Source organism: Myotis lucifugus, unplaced genomic scaffold, assembly GCF_000147115.1.
Source record: "Myotis lucifugus unplaced genomic scaffold, Myoluc2.0 scaffold_9924, whole genome shotgun sequence".
Classification (NCBI taxonomy): Eukaryota; Metazoa; Chordata; class Mammalia; order Chiroptera; family Vespertilionidae; genus Myotis; species Myotis lucifugus.
Window position 1 is genome coordinate 1 of NW_005880972.1, and position 4,675 is coordinate 4,675.

A 4,675-nucleotide genomic window follows, 5' to 3' on the forward strand; every position below is an offset into this window, starting at 1 on the left:
TCACCTCAAAAGGTATGCATGTGCCCAATCAACATGCGGTACACCTGAAACCAAAACAATATTGGATATCAATGGTAACTGACAAATCTTTTCTAAAGTTGCTCAAAAATTATTCTCATTGTTTAATACTACCAGAAACTGCATCCAAAATTTAAACATACAAATTACAACTGAAAGCAAAATAATTATAATATAGTCACATAAAATACAAAGGTTAAGAGTTTTGTTCCATTCTTCATTGTTAGCCAGTTGTAGATTTCTACAATTATTTAATGGTGTGTGCATCACACAGCAACATGCAGGAATCCTTTTTGATATTCTGCTGCCCTTGACAGTTGCTGGTTGGCTTGTTGGACATGCACTCTTGCACTTTCAAATTTGCCTTCTATGCTATCTATCACATCTCCTTGCGTCTGAATTATCATTCACAAATCTTTAAATAGCTCATTTATATCCATAATATCAGCTTCAAATTACTTAACAGAAGACTCACATGAGTAAGGCAAAGGTTGTCCTCCATAATTTCCTCATCCTGCACCTGCTCCTGAGGTTGAATTTGGTTTTCCCAGGATATAAGATTCCTTTCTTCTGAGTTTTCCTCAGGAAAACTACCAGATTCTCCTGAACTGGCTCCCACTGGAGCAACAAACTCTTTCTATTTCTCATCAACTTGCCTCGACCTTCGGAAAGTTTGTCAGCGATGTGAACTCAGCGTTAAGTAAGTGATCCTTCTGTATTTTCCTTTGACACTGTTCACTGGTGGTGGTGGGCAGAGATCCAAACTCTTTTTATTATTTAATATATCTTCATTGTTGACAGTATTACAGATATCCCCCTTGTCTTCTCCCCCTTTGACTCCCACCACCCTACCCCCACTTCTTGGCCTTCACCAGACTGTTGTCTGTGCCCATGGGCTATGCATACATGCATATAAGTTTCTCAGTTAATCTCTCCCTCCCCACCCACCTACCCCAGCCTTCCCTCTGAGATTCATCAGTCTATTCTATGCTTCTATATTTTGGGTCTGTTTTGTTCCATCATTTAATTTTGTTCATTTCGATCCATATATGAGTGAGGTCATATGATACTTATCTTTCTCACTGGCTTATTTTGCTTAACACAATACTCTCCAGGTCTTCCATGCTGTCTCAAAGAGTAAGAAATCCTTCTTTTATACTGCTGCATAGTATTCCATGGTGTGAATATACCATGCCTTTTAAATCAACTCATCTTCTGATGGGCACTTGAGCGGTTTCCACATCTTAGCTATTGTAAATTGCATTGCTATGAACATAGGGGGTGCATACATTCCTTCTGATGCATGTTTTGGGTTTCTTAGGATATATTCCTAGAAGTGGTATCACTGGGTCAAATAGCAGTGCAGTTTTTAACTTTTTGAAGAAACTCCATACTATTTTCCATAGTGGCTTCACCAATCTGCATTCCCACCAGCAGTGTACTAGGGTTCCATTTTCTCCACATCCTTGCCAGCACTTGTCATTTGTTGGTTTGTTGATGGTAGTCATTCTGATTGGTGTGAGGTGATACCTCATTGTCATCTACATTAGCATCCCTCTGATGATTAGTAACTTTGAACAGTTTTTTATTTGTCTCTAAGCCTTCTGTATGTCAACTTTGGAGAAGTGTCTTTTTAGGTTCTTTGTCCATTTTTAAATTGGTTTGTTTGTCTTCCTTTTGTTAAGTTGTATGAGCTCCTTATCTAATTTGTATATTAACCTTTTATAAGATGTATCATTGGCAAATATGTTCAGCCATGCAGGGGGCTCCCTTTTCATTTTGTTGATGGTTTCTTTTGCTGTTAAGAAGCTTTTTTTTTTACTGTAGTCCTATTTGTTTATTTTATCATTAGTTTCTCTTGCCCTGGAGATGTATCCACAAACATATTGCTATGAGAGATGTTCAAGATTTTGTTGCCTATGGATTCTTCTATGTTTTTTATGGTTTAACGACTTACACTTAAGTCTTTTATCTATTTGATTTTTTTCTTGTTTATGGTGTAAGCTGGTGATATAGTTTCATTTTGTTTTTGCATGTACCTGTCCAATTTTCTCCACATCATTTATTGAAGAGGCTGTCTTTACTCAATTATATGCTCTTTACTCCATTGTATGCTCTTGCCTCCTTTGTCAAATATTATTGAGAATAATAGTTTGGGTCAATTACTGGGTTCTCCTTTATGTTCTGTTGATCTATATTATTATTCTTGTGCCAGTTCCAGGCTGTTTTGATTACAGTGACTTTGTAGTATAATTTAATATCTAATATTGTAATCCCTACTACTTTATTCTTCTCTCTCAAGATTGCTGTGGCTCATTGTGATCTTTTTTGTTTCCACATAAATTTTTGGAGTGTTTGTTCTAAATCTGTGAAATATACCATTTTAATAGGGATTGCATTGAATCTATAGGACTGCTTTGTGTAGTATGGACATTTGAATGATGTTGATTCTACCAATCCATGGACACGGTATATTCTTCCACTTGTTTATATCTTCCTCTCTCTCTTTTTTAAATGTACTGTAATTTTCTGAGTATAAGCCTTTTACTTCCTTAGTTAATTTTATTCCTTGGTATCCTAATTTTTTTGTTGCAATGGTAAATGGGATTTTTTAGTTGCTCTTTCTCTGAGTTCATTTTGGTGTATAAAATTGACATAGATTTCTAGGTATTAGTTTTGTATCCTGCCATGTTGTCATTATTCATTCATTAAATCTTTAAGTGGAGTCTTAAGGGTTTCTATGTACGGTATCATATCATCTGTAGTGACAGCTTTACTTCTTCTTTTCCAATTTGGATGCCTTTTATTCCTTCCTGTCTGATCACTACAGCTAGGACTTCCAGTACTATGCTGAATCAGAGTGGTGAAATCAGTTATCCTTGTCTTGTTCTTAGTAAAATGGTTTAGCTTATGCTCATTTTAGTATGATGTTGGCTATAGGTTTGTCATCTATGGCCTTAATAGAGTTTTCATCAAAGTAGGGTATTGGATTTTATTTGATGCTTTTTCTGCATCAATCAATATATGTTTTTTGTCTCTCAATTTGTTTATAAACTTTTCTGTTCTTTTGGCAAGTTTGTTATGATGCTGCTGCTTCCGTTGCAGCTGTTGCCTAAATTCATGTGCATCTTGAGGTGCTTCAAGTTGATTCAGAGACCTCTATATTTCCACAGAACATCTTGGGATCTTCTGGATGTTGGATATGCTGGGCCAGCTGGGTGGGTGGGTCACAACAATTTCTGCATGTGAGACATGGTTGGTTTGCTTATTCACTAATTGCATCAGGTGTTGGTGGGCTGTGCATTTAACTAAGCAGTCACCCAACCTCCTCATTTTCCTCCTCATCCTCCCGCTGTGGACAACTTAGTTGTTTGTATGACTTCAATTACCTAATTTCTCATAAAAATGTTTGTCTCATAGGATTTTTTGTACATGTTCATTCAATTTCCATGGATTCAACTCTACCACAGAAACAACAGTAATTTGTTGGTGTGGAAAAATGGCTCAGCTTTCTCTTCCAAACTGTAAGTTTTTGAGAACTTGTATATTTTATGCCTTCATGCTTTAAGTCAGAGATTAATCTTAGATATGAAAATCAATGCCTGAACGATTACATAAATACAGTAAAACTTTGGTATAACATACTAATTCAGGCAAGGAGTTAGCCACTAGAGTCAAAAGCCATTAGGTTAGAAAGTAGGTTTTACGAATATGTATGTTCAAAATTGACAACTTAGTTAGTTTACCTGTTTGTACTTATGATGACACATTTGTGTAATTAAAATGAAGTACATATGAAAAGTTTCATCTCACAGAAAAGTTTTCTGTATGTATTTATATAATTTAAAGTTTATACTGAAAAGGTCTAGTAAATGCATGCCCCAGTCCTGACAGGTAAACAGATGTACTTGGCTGGTGTGTGGCTTCAGCCCTCAGGCTTTACAACTGCTGCGGAGAGTCTGGCCGCAGACAACAGCACCAGTTACCACAGGCATGTGGTGTGATCATGTGCTAACCATTAGCAGTACCTTGTTTATGAGCTTTGACTCTTGGATTTAAATATGTAGACTCTAGTAGTAGATATGTAATATTTATTTATGTCAGTAAAATTATTACATTGTTTTTTCCAACATATGGTCTAGTTGCTAAAGTTTTAAAAAAAATAATGGTGAATCAAGAACAAAAAAATAACCTGTTAATTTAATTGTAAGTAAACCTATTTTTTAAACATTTTAAAATTGGCAAGGTGTTAATTTCACATATGATATACAAACCTGAAATTTTGTCCATTGAATCCAGAGTACATTAAATCAAATGTTTGAGGTAAACTAAATTTTCTGTTGAAATATTATAAGAATTGTTCAGATTTAGATATGTAATCATTACTGTAAAGACTTTATTCATTGAAATATGAAGTTATATGTGATCAGATAATGATATATTATTTCTATATTTCAGATCTGCAAAAACTCAAGGATTTCATAAGAATTGTACATATGTGAGGCTTGAGTACCACCAGCTCTTTTCTGAATCCTGTTTAGAAAATAAAAGCTATGTTTGTAAGCACCAGTCAAATTAGCTTACCTATATCTAGTATAATGGTACTCCCAACATCTAAAAATAACACATTTCTAGTTTCTTTAAAAGCACTGCAATT

At 35.1% G+C, this 4,675-nt stretch overlaps 1 pseudogene; it reads right to left on the reverse strand.

The window, feature by feature from the left end:
* Positions 1 to 265: 265 nt before the first annotated feature.
* LOC102423085 lies at positions 266 to 3,363 on the reverse strand (annotated as a pseudogene).
* Positions 3,364 to 4,675: the final 1,312 nt, after the last annotated feature.